The sequence below is a fragment of the Pleurodeles waltl genome, chromosome 8, assembly GCF_031143425.1.
Source record: "Pleurodeles waltl isolate 20211129_DDA chromosome 8, aPleWal1.hap1.20221129, whole genome shotgun sequence".
In the NCBI taxonomy this organism is placed as follows: Eukaryota; Metazoa; Chordata; class Amphibia; order Caudata; family Salamandridae; genus Pleurodeles; species Pleurodeles waltl.
The window spans coordinates 931,191,426-931,211,617 of NC_090447.1; positions in this window are offsets into that span (position 1 = coordinate 931,191,426).

Consider the following 20,192-nt stretch of genomic DNA (forward strand, 5'->3'; position numbering starts at 1 on the left):
TGTTTTCTAAGGATTAAGGCCCTCATTATTACATTGGCGGTAAGTGCTGCTTACCGATATGCTGACTGCTGCCAACATACCGTGACCGTGATGGTATACCGCTACCGTATTATGACCCACACATAGAAATTTCTCCACTATACAGACACACCCACAAGTCCGCCAGCCCAAAGGTCAGTAATAAACTGGCAGTAGCAAAACCCACACCATTACGCCAACAGAACTACGCCCACAGAATTATGACCCACGAATTACCGCAGCGGACATTCAACCACGTTAAACCATTGGCGGTATAAACCGCTGCGATCAAAGCATACACACACTAACAAAGCAACACCAAATTGGAAAATTCACACTACACACACCTGACACACATACACACACCACACCCACACCACTATAAAACACACACCCACATTACCCACACCATTTTCAACAAAAAAAAAAGATATCTAACAGAGAGAGAGACAAGCCAGGAGCACCCACTCAGTCTGAGCCACAGAACACCATCACCCATACACCATCCACACACCTCACTGCACACACCTCAACACATCACCCCACACACACTCACACACACCACACACACTTCACCCATAGCACCAGAAAGACACTCCAGGTTCTCAGAGGAGGAGCTAAGGCTCATGGTGGAGGAAATTATCTGGGTAGAGCCACAGTGTTGGAAAATGGGTTATTGGTAAGGGCAGGTAAGTACCTACACTTAGCAATAGGCCACTAACCTCCACTTAGGTCCAAATAGGTCTCAGTAAATTAAACCTAGCTCAACCCTTGGTATCTTGGCAATGAGAGACAAGGCTTAACTTAGGAGACAAAGCGTAAAGCATTCAAATATTACAAAACAATAATTAAATAAAACACAGGAAACAGTTTAAAAATCCAAAATCAATTTATAGATCATATTTTTATCTTTAAAATGACACCAAAACGAATAAAATCAGATAAGGGGAACCAGAGATATGAATTGTTTAAAGAATTAATGCTTTCTAGGGCATAGAAGCAACTAGCTCTCAAAGGGTTAAAAAAGGTCGCACTGGAAAGGAACAAAGTCCAGAGTTCAGGCCCCCCATGAGGTAACACTGTCACACTTACTTTCAGAAGTGTTTGATTCAGGAAAGTGGTCCACAGCACCAGCCAAGGGTTCAGAGGCTCTGGTGTGCCTCTTGGGGTCTGGGACTACAACTTCCACAATGCACCTCTCCAACTTATGGAGTTGCTCCAAACGTCTCCAAATGTATGGATCTTCTTCCAGAGGTGCTTTGTGTGTCCTTGAAGTGTCCACAACTTGATCCAAGGTTCCGAGTTGGTCCTTGGGAGTTCGGAAGACAATTCCCAGAATGCACCTGGTCAGAATCCTCAAATGGCCACTGGATGCTGGTCAGCTGGGCTCTGGTTACAGGACTTGATGCAGGGTACTCTGGGCAGCTCCTATGTACCTGTAGCAAACAGGGAGTCCCTTCTTGAAGCAGTAGAAGACCTTTTAGTGGTGAAGCCCAAGTGTGCAGCTGGTGCAGTCCTCCAGAGTGCAGTGTCCAGGTGCAGGTCAGGGGTCTAGCAGGGCAGGCCTTTGTCTCCCATAGTTCTTCCTTGTTGGAATCTGATAGGGATCTGAGGTGTGGGTGCAGGTCTGCCAGTTTTGTCCCTGCTCCTGGGTGAAAAACAGGGGGGTCCTAGTTCTCGAATCAGGGGTAGGGTCCTTCCACCTGTGATGACCACTTCCTGGGAAGTGTGGCAACAATCAATCCCAGGGAGCAACATTCCTCAAAAGTCCATCATGGCTGAAAGTGATTTTTGGAGGTTACATCTGGCTGAGCCCACCCACTGGTGTGGCTCAACATCCTAAACACACCCCTCTCCTGCCCTCTCCTAATCTAATCAAGGGGGCACCTAATTGTCTGAGTTTGCAGGATGAGATTGTGTTACTGGGTTGCTCCAAATGTCCTTCTCTGCCTTTGAAGACCAGTTTGGCAGCCCTCCCCCTTCCTGCTTCCCCATCTGCTGAGGGGAGATCTCCACCCTCAGTCACATCTCTTTGTGTGGAGCCAGGCCACTTCACACCTCCTCAAGGCAGCCTGGCCAGCTTGGTCTGGTCCCAAGATGCTTGTTTCCGGTCCAGTGAGGACCTGGCTTGGCAGTTCGGGCTGGACTGTTCCCATGCGGAACAGGGTCAAGACTGATTTGCATATGGCTGGGTCCAAACTGGGGTGGCATGGTGACCAAAAGAACAATGGATTAAACCCAGATCTGTGACTGGGGGTGAGTGTTTGACAATGTTCAGCATTCCGTACCAGTACTCAGGTAACCATCAGAGTCAAAAGTGGAAAATGGGGGTGAAAAGTTAGGGGACCTCTGCAATCAGCCCTGTTCTCTCACACAGTGCTATTCGGATCACAGGTGGAGAAGACATCCATTGCAAGGAACATGGAGCTCTGGCAGAGAATTGTGGACAAGGTCAACACTGTGGGACAGCACTCCAGAACAAGGGATGACATCAGGAAGAGGTGGAACGACTTACGGGGGAAGATGCGTTCTGTGGTAGCTGTACAGAGGACTGGCGGAAGACCCCCACCTCCTCCCCCACAACTAACAACATGGGAGGAGCAAGTCTTGGCAATCATGCATCCGAGGGCCTGGCAGGAGTAACTGGAGGACTGGACTTTGGTTAGTCAAATCTTTACTACTTTCTCCCCCTACATGCATGCCATCACATACCCCCACCCTCACTCCCATCACTCCACCACCTCCCATATACCCTTCCTTCACAACCCACCCATCCCAATACCAAGCCCTGCATGCAACACTAATGCATGCATACCCATCATAGGCCTGCATGGACAACCATCACCACTGCATGCACACTAGAGACAATCACTTAGCCAACCAAATAACAACTCACACAAGGCAAAGCTGCCATGGCAATAACAGCCATAGAGGGAAAGATGTCACACGCGGAAACAATAACACTGCATTTATATCCCCACACAACATCACTGGAGAGGAGGTGCCAGCAACATCCAGTCCCCCCACAGAAGGGGCCCACAGTGATGGCAGCAGCTCTACACACCTGGATCAGGATGACCAACCTGGCCCATCAAGGACCTATGGACAGTCGGTTACCCAGGCAGGGTCCCATCCCAACACGGAGCCTCCCCACTCAGGAAACACCACCACAGCACCCACCCAGCAGGCCCATACCACTGAACCCAGGACACGTCAATCAGCAGTGTGTCCACTACTACAGGGACCCCAGGCAACCCCACAAACACAGGACGATCAGGGACCTAGGGTCAGTGGCAGTGGGCACACAGTTCAGGGGACAGAGGCACAGGACAACAGGGAAGCTGGGAAGACTGCTGTGTGACAGGGGGAGGACAGGCCCAGGGAACCGACTCTCCACAAGGCACTCACCAACATCCTGGAAGCATGCCACCATTCCAGAGAGACCATGGGCCAAGTTCAGGAGACCCAGAGACTGCAGGAGGGACAGTACCTGGGGATCAGGGAGGACATGAGGGACATCCACACAACCCTGGTCACCATTGCAGGGGTGCTGACAGACATGGCCAACACCATGAGGGAGGCAGTGCCACACCGACGGGCCCCTGACACTAGCCACACTGATGAACAGCCTTCCACCTCTGCTGAAGCTAGTGGACAGGAGGGCCCGCCACAGGAACAACAGGCCACCAGCACCCCACCCCCTGCAGAAGGAGAACCACCCCGCAAACAGTCCCTGCTATCCAGGCAGAAGCCAGAGAACATTGCCAGGACCCCCGCCAGGAAATAAGACTCTCCTGATTGTCACCCTTGTGTCCCACTCTTTCACCCCATCCACCTTGAACTGCCATTGCTCCACTTCCCATTCCCCATTGGACAATGCACCTGTGATACCAATAGACTGGACTCTATCCTGGACTTTCCTCCAGCTGTGACCCAAGCCCATTGCACATCGCCATTTACTTCTCTCCCCAGAAACAAGCATTGGGTAGACCACCCACTTGGGAGACTGTGGCTTTCCACTCCCCAAGACCAAGCAGTGGGCAGACCACCCACTAGAGAGACTGTGGCTTTGCACTCCCCAGGACCCAGCAGTGGGCAAACCACCCACTTGAGAGACTGTTGCTATGCCCTCCCCAGGACCAAGCAGTGGGCAGAAAGTTGGGTGTGGTGGGTTGTTTTCTGGGTGGGGGATGTGGGCCCGTGGGTGCCCCTGGGCCAGGACAAACATGGCAGGGTAGGTTCCAAGTTGGTCAGGCTGAGATGCACTCCAGCCCCAAATATGCTAATGGACATCAACTACTTGGCGGGGTGCAGTGGTTTCAGGTGTGCTGCTCTTGGTGTTAGGCATTGTACTCCATGGCCTGGTGACTAGCATTGTAACTGGTAATGCATGGCCTAGTGCATAGGGCTGTTCCCTGTGTGTTGTGTACGCCAACGATGGTGTTGTTGCTGGCATGGACCAAGTGTATCCCCTGTCTCTCCCCCCCCACCTTTTTGTTTTGTCACCCTGTCTTTGTGTGCATTAGCATCATCTGGTGGAGGAGCAGAGGCACCGGCGATGGAGTGCGCTGCATCCCACATGGCCCATGAGGCCAAATCCACCAACGGTGAGGGCACCAGTGGGACTGAGGGCAAGGGGAACACCACGGCGGAGACTGGAGGGGACAGTTCGGACAGTGACACCTCCTCCGATGGAAGCTCCCTGGTGGTGGCGGACACCTCTGTGGCCACCCCAACTACAGGTACAGCCGCCACCCCCGTACCAGCACCACCCTCCCAGCATGTTTCCCGTGCCCCTCACCCAGGAGGGTGGGCATCTCCTTCGCCCCAGGTACCTCAGGCCCTGCCCCAGACAGTCCTGCTGCCCTCACTGAGGAGTCTATTGACCTCCTGTGATCCATCTCTGTTGGGCAGTCTACCATAGTGGATGCCATCCAGGGGCTGGCAGGGCATTTGCAACAAACAAATGCATTCTTGGAGAGCATCCACTCTGTCGTGGCGGCTCAACATAGATCATTCCATGCTCTGGCCTCTTATCTGATTGCAGCCATTGTTCTGGTCTTTAGTCTCCCCCCTCCAACTTCCTCTACCCAGTTCCATTCCCCTAAACCCCAGCCTATCCCAAGCACACCGACAGACCTGCATGCACCCAAATCAACACACAGAAGTGGCTCAAGCACCACACTTCATCCCACAGACACTCAAACAAGCACCACCCAGATGCAGACACACCAACATCCACTGCCTCCACTGTGTCCCCCTCCTCCTCCTCCTCTTCTACCTCCACCTCAGTAGCGTCACCACTAACACCTGCTTGCACTAAATCATCATCCACTACCTCCAACACCAGCACACCTATCACTACACGCCCCTCAATGGCAGTCACCACCCCCACATCCATGTACACGTCCCCTGTGTCCTCTCCCACAGTGTCTGTGGCCCCTCCTCCCAAAGTACGCAAACACAAGCACTCATACACCCAACAGCCATCCACCTCACAAAAGCATCCAGCTCATGCACCTGCACCCAAACACAGCAGACAGACACCTCCTACCATCACTCCCTCTTCCTCCACATCCAAACCTTCACCCTCTTCCAGACCCAGTGTACCTAGACAGTTTTTCCTCTCCACCCTTGACCTATTCCCTTCCCCCGCCCCTGTCCTTCACTTCGGGCCAGGGTGGTCAGGACCCAGGCTAGCACCTCAGCCACCCAGTCAACGGCCACTGCCATTTCTGCAGCCACTGCAGTTGTGAGAGGCTCTGAGGAGACACCCATCCACACAGCCAGTGTGCCCGCACCAGATGGCAAAGGCAAAAAGGGAGCACCAGCTGGAAAGGAGGCACCACCAGCTGGCAAAGGCAAGAAGGCACCACCAGCTGGCAAAGGCAAGGAGGCACCACCAGCTGGCAAAGCCAAGGAGGCCCCACCAGCTGGCAAAGGCAAGAAGGGGCCACCAGCTGCCAAGGGCAAGAAGGGACCACCAGCTGCCAAGGGCAATGACAAAGGCACAGATGCTGCAAACAGGATGGATATGGAGCCTGGTGCTGGAGCAGCATCTGAGCAAACAACACCATCCATGGCACTTCAGCCATCCAAGGCTGCAGGGGATGGGCTGGAGCCTCCCCCCACCACTGGCAGCACCGCTGCTAGCACCACCACCTGCACCGCCGCCAACACCGCCACTTGCACCGCCACCAGCACCACTGCCAGCAGCAGCAGCCCCAGTGGGCAGCCATCTGAGACTGCAGGGGAAGGGCTGGAGCCTCCCCTCACCACTGGCAGCACCGCAGTCAGCCCTGCTGTCAGCACCGCCGCCAGCACCACCACCTGCACCAGCACCACTGCCAGCACCAGCAGCCCCAGTGGGCAGCCGTCCGAGGCTGCAGAGGAAGAGCTGGAGCCACCCCTCATGACTGGCAGCAACGCCACTACTGAGCAGCTGTCACAACGGTTGGGTAGTGTGTAGTCATGCCCCCCTGGGCTGTAGTGCGTCCTGGCTCCTGCAAATCCTGTAGGTGTGACAGCCAGGTGAGAGACTGTGACCTTGCACTCCCCAAGATCTATATCACAGGGCACAAAGCTCCCTCCAAAACCAGTGGAAGAAGGCATCCTCTCACCCCCTCCTTGCCAGGATGAAGCACACTGGGCACAAAGCCCCCTCCAGATTCCAGTGGAAGAAGGCATCCACTCACCCACTCCTTGCCAGGATGAAGCACACTGGGCACAAAGCCCCCTCCTGGACCTGTGGAGAAGCCATCCACCTCAGAGACTGTAGCCTTACACTCCCCAGAAACAAGCATTGGGCAGACCTCCCACTTGGGAGACTGTGGCTTTGCACTACACAAGACCAAGCAGTGGGCAGACCATCCACTAGAGAGACTGTGGCTTTGCACTCCCCAGGACCAAGCAGTGGGCAAACCACCCACTTGATAGACTGTTGCTATGCCCTCCCCATGACCAACCAGTGGGCAGACCACCCACTTGAGAGCCTGTGGCTTTGCACTCCCCAGGACCAAGCAGTGGGCAAACCACCCACTTGAGGTATTGTGGCTCTACACTCCCCAGGTCCAAGCAGTGGGCAGACCACCCACAAGAGAGTCTGTGGCTTTGCACTCCCCAGTTCAAAGCAGTGGGCAAACCACCCACTTTAGAGACTGTGGGTTTGCACTCCCCAGGACCAAGCAGTGGGCAGACCACCCACTTGAGAGACTCTGGCTTTGCACTCCCCAGGACCAAGCAGTGGGCAGACCACCCAGTAGGGAGACTGTGGCTTTGCACTCCCCAGGACCAAGCAGTGGGCAAACCACCCACTTGAAAGACTGTGGCTTTGCACTCCCTAGGACCAAGCAGTGGGCAGACCACCCACTAGAGAGCCTGTGGATTTGCACTCCCCAGGACCAAGCAGTGGGCAAACCACCCACTTGAGATGTTGTGGCTTTGCACTCCCCAAGAAAGAGTGATGGGCATGTGGCCCCCATCTAGGAGTAGTGGCGTTGTACCATCTTCTGGCTGAGGTGCTCCCCCCTGAGGTGCCTGTGTATTTTCGACCCAATGTCCCAGCATTGTTTTCTCCGTATTGAGGCAGGAGTCAAGTGGGGCCTTGGCCTATGTGATATGGCCCTGTGGCTCACAGATATTATGGACTGGGCGGTGTACCTCCATTTGTATATATTGTAGATACTGTTTTGTGCTTTGAGGATGTATTTCTAGAACTTTATATTATTACACTGACTCTAATCACTTCCTTTTGTCCTACTGAGTACTGAGGGGTAGGGGGTGGATATGTAATGTTGTTGCATCTGTGTGTATGTTGTTGGCGGTGGGGGTGTTTCATGTTGTGTGTGTGTGTCACTCTCTATTTCCTCCCCATCCCTTGTGTGCTAGGGACAGTACTCACTGTGGTCGTCTTCGCTGCCGCTGGAATTCCTGGTGTCGGAGCAGGTAAACCAGCATCAGTAACACCTTCAGCTCAGGCTCCATGGCGTTGTCGTTCTTCCTTGAGTGTCCAGAGGTGAGTCATTTCCCTTCTGTGTACTGTTTCCGCTGTGCTTTTGATGGTGTTGGTACCGCCCCAGAAAATCTGACGGATTGGTGTCTCGTAATAGAGTGGGAGGAAAACTTGTCTTCCGCCTGTCTGTTAGCGGTTACCGCAGCAGTGCTTGTTGCTGCCACAGTGGCGGTCGGTGTGTTAAAGTCGCTGTGTGTGTTGGCGGTTTCCGCTATGGTCATAATTCCATTTTATTTACCGCCGGCCAGTTGGAGGTATTTCTGCCGCTTTATCACTAACTGCCAGTGTTGTACTGAGGGCCTAAGACTCTTGTTGTTTTAAAAATTCATATTTTGACTTGTGTATGTTGGATTTTTGTCATTTTGGTCTTGTTTGTTTTAGATAAATATTCCCTATTGTTTGAACTGGTGTGGTGTCAATTTGGTAGTGTTTCACTGCATTACTGTGTGTGTTGGTACAAATACTTTACCCATTGCTTCTGAAGTTAAGCCTGCCTGCTCATGCCAAGCTACCAAGAGGGTGAGTGGGGGTTAACTGAATGTGATTCTCCTTTACCCTGACTGGAGTGAGGGTCCTTGCTTGGACAGGGGGTAACCTGACTGATAGCCAAAGACCCCATGTCTAACATTTGTGGCAGTCGGTGGGATTGAACTTGTATTTGTACTTGACATACAGTGATTAAGTGTACACTACTGTTTTCAGTGCAGACCATTACACAACCACATACTGTTTTTCCTTTTTATTCTCTGGTGTCCTCCTTGTTATCTTGTTGATACTTGGACTCTGGTTAGGAATTGCAACTGTGAAGCCTTTGCAGAATGGAAGTCAAGTGCTGGCACCTATTAATCCATACAAAGAGGTAGCAAAAACGTTTCTGCAAGGAAAGGGGATTGGCTGTGAAGAAGAGGTCCATAAGGGAGTATCTTGAGTTAGCCCTCTTTTGTTATGAGTTCAAAAGCTTCCAGGTAGCACTACCAGATAATCCTAAGGAGGAGGACTACTCTGATGAGGAGGGCAGTGGCCCTGAAGGGTGATCAAGACAGGGAGGAATGCAGTCTAGCTTGTGAGCGAAGGCTGAGAGAGCTAGATGAAGAGCTTGAGAAGGCTGAGGCTGCATCTCATGAGCTAAGCTGTGCATCTACAATCATGTCAGTCCCTGTACTACACACACTATACAAATGTTACCCCCCCCAGGTTAGTACACTTCATGTGTGAGTTATCAAACAGAAGTCTTTGTAGAAGAGCACCCTGGGCTGGTGAGTAAAGTAACAGTGATAGATTCTTCTTGCTGTCACGTCGGGCCCTCTACTCCACACAATATACAAATGCTATCCTCCCAGCTGCGTAAATGTACATTGAGTGTAGCCAATCATGTGTTTTCAATGAATGAACACTTTTCTGGTATTTTTAGTTGCTGAAACAGTGCCACCTGTGAGTTGGGGTCAGGTTATTCCATCTAGTTCACACACATTTTCAATGTTCTCTTCATTTGTGAGTTGACAAACATGGGTAGATGGGCAAGTGACCTCTGTGCTAGTATTTGAAGTTAGAGAAACAGGACCTGCTGGGTGTTGGAGTCATGTCAGTCCCAGTACTACACACACTATACAAATATTATCCTCCCAGGTGAGTGCACTTCATGTGCAGGTTACCAGACAGGAGTCTTTTGAGGAGAGGACACTGGATTTGTGGTTGAAGAGAACCTTCTTGAAGTTGCAGTCATGTAACTCCCTGTACTACACATGCTTTAAAAATGGTATCCTCCCAGGTGAGTGCACGTCAATTAAGACACAGGGGTCCTTGGACAAGAATACACTGTGCTAGTGTTTGGAGTTACCGATACAGGGCACGCTGGGAGTTGTAGTCATCTCACTCTCTCTAGTACACACACTATACAAATATTACCCCCTGGTGAGTACACTTCATGTGTGAGTTACCAAACAGTAGTCTTTGGAGAAGAGGACAATGGACTGGTAATTGGGGTGACAGCACAAAAACCTCCCTGGAGTTAGTCATGTAACGCCCTCTAATACACACACTCTACAAATGTTGTCCTCCCAGGTGTGTACATTTCAAATAAGAGTTATCAAAGAATGGTATTTGGAAAAGAGAACACTGGGCTGGTGTTTTGTGTTACATGCACAGTGCCATCCTGGCCTTCGTGATCATGTCACTCCCTCTACTTCCCACCTTTGACAAATGGTATCCCCCCAGCTGAGTAAACTTAAATTGTGAGTTGCAGTGGTCTTTAGACAGGTGTCTACTGTTCTGGTGTTTGGACATGCTGAAACAGTGCCTACTGTTGGCTGCAGTCAGGTCACTCTCTCTAGTACACACCAATGTTCTCCCCTCAGGTGAGCCCACTTCAATTAAGAGTTTACCAACAGATAAATTGTAGCATAATACCACTGTGCTATTGCTTGTAGTTACAGGAACAATGCCTGCTGGGAGTTGTAGTCATGTCAGTGCCTGCAGTACACACACTTGAAAAATGTTATCTTCCTATGTGTGTACCCTTAAATTGATTGGTACCAAACAGGGGTATTTGGAGAAGTGACCACTGGTCTGCTGTTTGGTGTTGTAGAACAATACCTGCTGGGAGATGTAGTCATGTTATTCCCTGTACTGCACACACTATACAAATGCAATCTCCCCAAGTGAGTACGCTTCAAATGTGAATTGCTAAATAGAGGTATTTGGACTGGTGAACATTGGACTGGAAATTGGAATGACAGTAAATCTGAGCTGTAAGCATTCACAACATGGCATTTTGGTGGAATTTTTAGTGTAGTGACTTATCAGACTCAACTCCCCCAGGTACTCCTGTCAATCCCCTAAGGTGCAGGATGGCCAAGACCTTCTTCTTCCAGGTAAAGAGATATAATGGGGCATTGGAAAGGCCACTGCCAGTCTTCTTGGCATGCAGCTGGTACCTGGAGACCAGGGAAATGACCTTGCCCCTGGGATCATTCCACCTCTTCCTAATTACCTCGTTTGTGCATAGGGTGGTCCCTTAAGCATTTACACAGTCAATGATACTGTCCCACATTTCCATTTTCCTACTGAGAGGAGTGTCCTGGACTTGCGCTCCAAACGATTGTGGCTCTACTCTTATGATTTTATCAACCATGACTCTTAACTCATCTTCTGAGAAACATGGATTTTTTAAACATGCCATGGTGGAAAAAAAAGAAACAGGTGGCAGTGACTCACTAAAGAGGGGAAGTGCCAAAGGGGGTGACTGGACAAAAGTGTGTATAGAGTGCTGCATGGAATGGTGAAAAAATAAGTGGCACCTAGTATCTAACTATGTGGAAATGTATTCACTCTGGCGTGTGTGTTGCAGTGGAAATTTAAAGGATTGTGGTTTGTGAAGGAGTGTGTTTTATAGTGTCCTTCTCAGGTTTGTCCAGTGTGGTAATGTGTATCAGCTATGGTGTTTTCAAATTCATCAAATGTGAAGTTGTGTATTACTTTGGTGACCCCTGACTGCAGTGGTTTGGACTGCCATTGGCTGACTGCCACGGGGGCCTGCCATGGTGACTGTGCGCTAGTAATTCGATCGGTTGTTGGAGGCTATTTCATAACCTCTGCGCCACTGCCAGTCTGTCTTTTTTGATTGGCCGTCGGAGGGCCGGCCTGTATGACTCGTACTAGGGTGGTCTGAAAGACTGCCAACATGTCGGTGTTTTCAGGACAGCCAACATGACGGTCTGGCTGTCCGACCGCCAAACTCGTAATGAGGCCTTAAGTCTTCAGATGAAGCTCCCTAATTTACCTAGTTGAGTTATGCCAAGGAACATCTTGCCTTGATGAGGAGAGAGGATTGTTATCACAATCTATTGTTATTGTTTTACATCTCCAAAAACAGCTAAAACTTGATTTTCTCACCATGAGAGCACATTCAGGCAGGAAAAAGAGATAGCTGGTTATCTTCCCCTTTGTCACTACCACTACTTTTGAACCTTATATTACATTTCTGTTTTCCCATACACAACACTTTTATTTGACTAGATTTAGGTTTTGCATTGCACATTATCTGGTTTCTTATCAAAGCTGTACCTATCATGACTCTTTTTAGAGCCTTGCCTATGTAACTCAATAACGAGTCAGTTTTTGTTACACTTTCTATTTTTCTGCAAGTAATACGCTTCACAGAGGAAACAGTTTTATTCCCATTGCTGAAGATTAGGGATATTAGGATTTGTAACTAGCTTTCTTTTATTTGCATCTTCTGGAACAGGATACATATGTCTCATGATATAGATAGATAGATAGATAGATAGATAGATAGATAGATAGATAGATAGATAGATAGATAGATAGATAGATATATTCCCCCACTAATTACCAATATATATATTGCAACATATATTGCATGAATTATACTTTTGGTCACCCTACATTACACTTCTCATATGTTTAATGTTTATAGAAGCATAAAGGGGGTCATTCCGACCCTGGCGGTCCAAGACCGCCAGGGCCGGGGACCACGGAAGCACCGCCAACAGGCTGGCGGTGCTTCCCAGCCCATTCTGACCGCGGCGGTAAAGCCGCGGTCAGAAAAGGGAATCCGGCGGTTTCCCACCGGATTTCCCCTGCATGGGCTGAATCTCCATGGCGGCGCTGCAAGCAGCGCCGCCATGGAGATTCCGACCCCCTTCCCGCCACCCTGTTTCTGGCGTTTTTTACCGCCAGGAACAGGATGGCGGGAACGGGTGTCGTGGGGCCCCTGGGGGCCCCTGCACTGCCCATGCCACTGGCATGGGCAGTGCAGGGGCCCCCTAACAGGGCCCCATAAAGATTTTCACTGTCTGCATTGCAGACAGTGAAAATCGCGACGGGTGCAACTGCACACGTCGCACCCCTGCAACTCCGCTGGCTCCATTCGGAGCCAGCTTCATTGTTGCAGGGCCTTTCCCGCTGGGCTGGCGGGTGCTCCTTTGGTGGGCGCCCGTCGGCCCAGCGGGAAAGCCAGAATGGCCGCCGCGGTCTTTTGACTACGGAGCGGTCTTTCGGCGACCTGATTTTGGTGGGCGGCGACCGCCGCCCGCCAAAGTCAGAATGAGGGCCAAAATGTTTTCTAATAGTGACAAGAATTTATGGTATAACCTCATGCGCAGTATTATTGTAAACATTTTGTCTCAACTGTGTCAAAAAGTTTTGCATTCGTTTTTGCAGATTTCTTGGTCACTAATTGTATTACCATGCAGATATGATATTTTCAACAGCATTCAGAAAATTAATTGTTTTGCTTTTATTTTTTCTCATATAGTTCTGCTTAACATATTTTTGTATTGCTTTCATAAGTTTTTATAACTGTTGTATCTTTTATGGTCATAGTTTTTGTATATCGAATAAAGATTTACTTGCGCTGACCTGATAAATAATTTGTGAATGGCTGTTATGAACTAGTAGGGGATAAGTGATGCGTAAGATAGGAACCAATGCAATTACATTTATAAGCAGCTTATGTTATGCATGTTCAACAATAACACTTATAAAACATTTAAAGCTGAATCTTTTAACTTAAAAATATACATTCATTCTTGTGAAAATCTTTCCAGTTCCATATACATTGCCAGCTACCAAAGTGTTTCTCTTGCTTGGTCTCCTCTTAGAAAATAAGGTCCTCATTTACAAAAAAAGTGGTGCAGTGCGGCTCTGCTGCAAATTTTGAGGTGCTGCACTGACCCATTTCAGAAATGCAGGGATTTAGTACAATATGGCACACCCCTCTGTTTTCCTGAGTACTGGTGCTAAAATTAGTTGTTTGGCACCAACGCAGACACCCTTGCACCATAGTGTGTTAGTAGTTCTGGAACTTTGAGATGATTCTCTGGCAGCTTGTATCCTTATCACTGCTGTTAGATTCTGAAGATGGAAGAACAAGGCAAAATACTGATGAGATTTTAAACATTTTTAGAAAAAGCACAAATAAACTATTGATTCTGCAGGTGTATATTGAACACCATTTTAGTGAGTACAAATTATGTTGTTAAATTGGCCCAATTACATAATATCAATAAAACTAATATCAAATCACAGCAATATTGAAAAAAAATATCATTTACAAGACTATCTCCATTTTGTACTTGATTAACCAACAACACAAATATCAATGACCAAACTATTACCAAAAAATATTTCTACTAGGAGCAAAACCACAAATATTGAAAAAATAATATTGTTACCTATAAATGTATAAAATGTAAAAAATATCAGAACAATCTATCAAGTACACTAATATCGCAAAACGTAAAGCCAAATATTTGAAAACAATATCTATTTTAATTTACAAAAATAAATTCAAGTCTACATGAATCAATAAATCATCTAACTACCTTAATAAGATTTTCATAACAATAAAATAAACTATAAACAAAAGTAACATAATTAAAATGCATTTAAAAGAGTAAGGCCCTCATTATGAGTTTGGTGGTCTTTTGGCAAGACAGACCCAGTAATATCTGCCAAAAGACTGCCAGTGTTGGAGGTATCCCGTCTGCCGTATTAAAAGTCCACAATGAAGGCCACCGAAAAACAGCCACAAATCCAATACCACCAAGACACTGGTGAACAGGAAAAGGCAGTTCCACCACCAGTACCGCCATGCCAACAACTATCGACCCACCATATTATGATCCACAAATCAGCACAGCGATCTTTCAATGGCAGAAACCTATTGGCGGCCCGAACCACTGCGGGCAGAATACACTCCTGTCAGAACACAACACTATATTGGACAGTTCGAAGACCCCACACCTGACACACATATATACATCAAACACACTTACTCACAGCACTATATAACACCCCTCCCCACACAACCCACAAGCTTTTGTAACTAAAACCAAAGATTGAGAGACAAGAGCAGCCACAATCACAAATGTAGCACCTACACACTAGAGGCACATCTACACTTCACACTCACCACACGCCACACAACTTCACCACCAACAATTACGTACATCACAGCTCACATACAAACACCACAATCTACCAGCTCTCACAACCAAAAAGCCTGATCCCACCAAGCACCCATCACTGCACCCTATACATACAGCACTCACCCTCCACCCTCCACCCTCAACACAACCACCATGTCGCGTCAAAAGCACCTACGCTATAGTGAGAATGAGTTTCGGGTAATGGTTGATGAAACATCAGAGTAGAGCCACAACTCTTAGGAGCATAGGTACAACAAACCTCCATAGCCAGGAATATGGAGATATAGCAGAGAATAGTCAACAGGGTCAACTCAATGGGCAACTATCTTTGCACAAGGGAGGACATCAGGAAGAGGTGGAACAAGCTTAGAGGGAAGGTGCGTACTTAAGACTTTAGGTGGTCCCCCACCTCCACCCCCATAGTTCACATTGTGGGAGGAGAAGGTCTTGGACATCCTGCATCCTGGGGCCTGACTGGAATACCTGGAGGACTGGACTCTGGTGAGTAACATCCACTCCCCTGGCACTAATTTGTCCTATCTAGCATGCTTCCTCACCACCCAAATACTCCCAAATTCACTCCATCTCCCACAACAACTCCCACCCAGTCACGTAATTCCCCTCTCCTGCATACCACACAACCACCCATCCCCAAAGCCCACACCCTTCCTGCAAAGTGCATGGATAGCACTGCCAAGTACAATCACAACTTCCATAATGCCATAGCCCATCCACATCAAAACCTGCAATGTGCAAGCCACATCACACCTCTTGCGTGTATGACTATTGTACAAGCTACAACAACAGGATGCTGCGACTGGGGACGACTACATGGCAATGACAACAATGCAATGGCACTACACAATGCCAAAATAGTCCAAACACAGACACAGCACTGCCACTAATACTAAGGGCCACACATCCTGGCCTACTACCCTGAAATGGACCAATCTTGGCCTTTAAAGATAGAAGGTATACTCCATGCACAACAGGCACAGACAGGACAAAAACCTTGCATACACATATACCCCACTCCTGTTTGGACACCATGCTGCAATGTACATCCATTTCCATTCACATACAACAAGCCAGAATGGCCACCAGCTAACAGGGCAAACCTGTCATGAGAACCATCACACAGGAACAGAACTCACCCAACCAGCAAAAGTGACCAACCTGATTCACAACAATCCCATGAAGCATGGTACATATGTCACTATCCACAATCCACAAACAGTGTGAGCTGTGCTGCATCTGTCAATGTCATTGCTGGAAATCAAGTCAAGCCGCTGTATTCATTAGACTAACAGACAACCATACACACCTCCATTCACAGATACCCTTGCCATAGCCACCATGGGGAGGTTACCAGATACAGCCAGCCCTCCCAGGATGAAGGTCCCAGTGAAGGCAACATTGCTGGATGTCTGGACAGTGACAACCTACCTGTCACATCTGGGACTCCTGGTCAGTCTGCCATTCCCTGCATCACCCTGCCCACATTAACTCCCCCCAACCCTGTGACAACAACATCTCAGCTAACCCTTCGTCCCTAAACCTGTGCCCCAAGGACTGTTCAATCAATTGTGTGCCCGACAGTACAGGGACCTAAGTCTCCCCCTCACACCCAAGACAATGAAGGTCCTGATGAAATTGGCACACCATGGCAGGGGCAAAGGCTCATGGGGGCAGGGGACAATGGAGGGAACCTGTGGCCAGAGGATTTGCCAGCCAAGGGAGGCCTCTGACCAGGAAACCATCTCCCAAGTACAGGGAGCATATCAACCATCCCAGGACAGGATGGGTCAGATCATAGCCATGTTGGGAGAAAACCAGAGGCTGCAGAGGGAATACCACCAGGAGGTCATGCAGTAGTGACAGGCCCTAATTGCCACCATGGCCTCCACTGCAGGTGTTCTCAGGGTCCTCACCACCATCATGAGTGCTTCCTCCACCCACCAGCAAGCCCCTTCCACTATCATACCTGTGCCTTCTATATCTGTGGCTGCTACTGGAATGGAGGCTCTGCTAGAGGAAACACAGGCCTCAGGCACCCCTCCCTCTGTAGATGAAGACCCTCCGCAAATGTGGACGTTCACCCAGACCTACCACTGTGCCACCTACTCAGGGGATTACAACTACCATGACCCCACTCATCGCCTTCTTGCCACTCTATTCACAATAAACACTATAGATCACATCTCCTGCGTATGTGTCTTTATTTGTACAGATACATGTGTATGATTGTCAAATTTTAAATGTGGTATGGGCCACAATACAACAGGCAGTGGAATGGTCTGCACCAGACACAGAACAACAGATACAGTATGTGCCAGGGCAGATGTAAGGGAGTCACTAGTCTTGCCACAAACCAGAGAAAATCTACTCATCAAACCTGAAACAAGGCCATGACGGAGACTACCATCAGAATAGTAGGCATATTGCCACACAAAGTGCATATGTAGTCCATAGTTGACGTGCCCAGTGTAGTAAGCAACTAAACATGGCACAACAGATAACACTTCTACATCACCAGTCACTGGACATACATCACAAAACACTGTAGATGACACCTCTCATGACACCTCTCAAAGAATACTGAACATGAATGGCTCAAGCAATGGGTAAGAGTGACAAAGATGAACAGTGCATAGTCAGTCGCTGGAATGACATGAGAACAGGAGAATGCAAGATACATAGCACAATACAGGCCTGTCCATAGGAGATGTGAGTCTTGCAACCTGCATAGAGTACACATGTTAGAGTTGAGACATTTCAACTCTGCGCCTTATATGCAGTCATTCACCTCCCACAACACACACATACGGATGGGAACACATTGCAGCATCACTGATATTCCAAATCAGGAGGACCATTGATACCAAAGTATGTTGAAATGCTAGACATGCAAATACACAGACAACATACCTATATGTTACTGGAAGAACTGATTGATGAGCCCAGCCCTTGAGTCAGCAGCACCTTCCTCATCTGCCTCCTCATCCATTTCCATTTCTGCATCACCATCCACTGGTCCAGCTGCCTCCTCCTTTCAGTCAGTAAGGGTATCTGTTGTCTCAGGGCTAGATTGTGGAGCATGCAGCAGGCAACTATAATGTGGAAATCCTGTTGGGGAATGGAGAGGAGGAGACCTCCAGAGACATGCAGTCACCTGAGTCTGGCCTTCAGAAGGCCAAATGTCCTTTCTATCACATGCCTCATCCTGCCTTGGGCTTCATTGTAACTGTGTTCCCCTTCAGTGGCAGGGTACCTCACTGGTGTCAACAGCCAGGTAAGGTTAGGATAGCCAGAGTCACCAGTGTGCAAAGAGACAGGACCTGTTACAGGATAGGTAAAGCCACAGGAAACATTGTGATGACAGGTGCCAAAACAGTGGCACACATCCAAATGCTTAAGTACTGATGAGCCAAGTCCGCTCACTCATTGCTGTTCCTCCGAATGTAGGAGTCATGCACAGATTCAGGAAATTTGGCTGTCACTTGGGAGATGTACTGGTCTGCCACACATACCACCTGAAGATTGGAGGAGTGGCAGTTTTTTAGTTTCCTATGGACCTGTTCATGGGCACTGGAAGGGACCAAGGCTGTATGGGTGCCATCTATCGCCCCTATCACATAATGGATGTGTCACACATCATAGAATTCTGCCTTCACATCGGTCAAATCCCCTCATTGGGGGAACCTGATGTAGCTGCCCAGGTGTTTTAAAAAAACACACAGTACATCCTTCAACAAAATACTGAACATGGGCTGTGACATCCCTGCAGCCAAGCCCACTGTAACCTAAAAGGATCCTGAAGGCAAGAAAGTGTAGCACTGATAGGACTTGAACTGTGGGAGGGATGACATGGGGATTACTTATTGCAGGCAATAGGTCTGGCTCCAACTGGGTACATAGATCATGCTTGGCTGATGATTCAGACAGCAGGTATGAATTTTATGCCTCTCCTCCAGGGTTGCAAGGTCCACAAGTGGACAGTGCACTGGTGCATGTCTCAATCTCCTCATGACAGGGTATCTAGAATGGAGAGGAGAGATTGTACAATGTGATATGCACACCACACATGTTAGCAGAACATATCAATTTAACACACACCTAACACTGTAGACATGCCGCACACTGCTGGCACATACTATTTTGGGCATGCTGAAGTGGCATGGACTCTACCCTTTATGCACATTGCTACCCCTGGTCTATAGTTTATTACATAAATCACATGTGACATGTTTCATATGTGGTACACTGATCTGTCCTGCACTGAGCATGTGTGTAGTCATGCCATATACCTATACGGTGATAGCGCCAAATAGCCAACGAGTACATGGACATGCTGGTCATTAGACAACCAGCCCCATAAGGTCACTGTGTCAAGCATGTCACATGTATGTGCTAAACCATGATGGCTCAACTGAAGCTTACTCCTTATACTGCCAAAAAAAGGTGTTTGGGACACTTATTTTGCAGCATCAAGACATGATACGTTCATAAAATGGCAGACGCCTATCCTGCAGCACTGGACAGGTGGAAGTAACCTAAGTCTGCCGGAGCAAGATGTCATGGCGGTAGGCGGTTTAACCGCTGTGCAACTTCTCGTTAGAGAACATTACTACCTATGGGGGATTGGGGCCAATGACGATCACCGCTGGTGGTGATGGTGCTGTCCGCATCAGCCATGACCACCATTTTCTGCAGCCTTGCTCATTTGACTCCCGACATTCTAGCAAGCAAGACCTCCACGAGCTGAGCTGATGTGTACTGTCTCTGCGAGCCGTCATGCTAAATCCTCAGGTGATAGGTTCCCTGCTTTGACCCAAGAAGAGCTGGAGAAGTTTGGGAAGGGGTCCTACCCCTGTATGGACAGCTGATTGGGGCACCAGAGGATCAGGTGAGCCCAATGCATAGTCATGTGTGACAGTGGTGGGTGTGAGGGTGAATGGTCTAAGTGTGGTGGTCTGGGAGTACTAACTGGGGATGTCCTCCCAACGAGGGAAGGATGCCCATCAGACCCTGACCCCCCTAATGGCCCACATTTTGGTGGTGGCCTACCTTGAGGTGAATGGGCGTTTGAGGGCAGCACAGCAGCCACAAGGGGATGAGTACTAACTGTATCCTGGGACTTGGCTTGCCTTAATTGGGATTGGGTGCCTCAATGCCGGCAAAGTGCCATTGTAGTTAATGCTGCTTGTGCATCA